The sequence below is a fragment of the Gavialis gangeticus genome, unplaced genomic scaffold (assembly GCF_001723915.1).
Source record: "Gavialis gangeticus isolate Ggan-Ray unplaced genomic scaffold, GavGan_comp1, whole genome shotgun sequence".
NCBI classification, from domain to species: Eukaryota; Metazoa; Chordata; order Crocodylia; family Gavialidae; genus Gavialis; species Gavialis gangeticus.
Window position 1 is genome coordinate 129,326,425 of NW_017729022.1, and position 808 is coordinate 129,327,232.

The 808-nt window shown below is 45.4% G+C and overlaps 1 protein-coding gene across 5 annotated transcripts in view; it reads right to left on the reverse strand.

Annotated features, from left to right (window-relative positions):
* NINL (ninein like) overlaps positions 1-808 on the reverse strand; it is a 90,995-nt gene that overhangs the window by 23,270 nt on the left and 66,917 nt on the right. The window lies entirely within an intron of this gene.

Genomic DNA, 808 nt, shown 5'->3' on the forward strand with positions numbered 1-808 from the left:
TCTAACTTTGTTTCAAGTAGGAATGAACCATGTGACCAGAGATACCCATGCCTGCCATCTCCTCCACTGTCAATCCTCCAGTGGTGAGTTACAGGCCTTAGTGTAGATGTAGCATAAGTTTCCAAGGCAAGGAATGGACACTGGGGTACAGCCATGGCTTGGCTACAGGAACCTTGGCTGCAAAGCTTTCTTTGCCAACCACATCCCTCACATCACCCTCATCTAAAGCCTATATTAAACAAAGCTGGGTTTTGCCCGTAGCAGTAACAAGAGGCTATGCTTTTTTGGGGTAGGGGTACACAATACTAGCATGGCTATGGCAGAGGGGGGATCCAGGTGCTAGAAATAACATGTCAAAAGCTTGCTCCCCTAGAATTCCTTTCCCTCCTTCTGGCCTGACCCTGCTCCCAACAGGAGTTACTGTATGGGACAGTTCTGTATTTAAAACAAAACAAAAACAAAACAAGAAAAACCCAACACATGTTGGCTCCCCCTTCTCCTACCATACATGAAGCATAGAGGGCAATTGCAACTTGTGAAAAAGCCTCTTTTGTCAGTGCCTTTGTGGCTCTGGGTGCAGTATATTTATTACTTCCTATTACCCTAGGGCTAAGTCAAGAGAGATAAAGGGTAGGGTATATTTATGCCATTTGATATGCTTACTGGAGACCATCAGGCAACAGGAAGTTTCATGGTTATTATAAATGCACCAAGTCAGAGCTCATTCCCTGCTTGGGCACTGGGCTCAGATGCAATGGAGGGAAGTACTGTTTCATAGTTTCTAGGGTCAGAAGGGACCTGAGAAGAT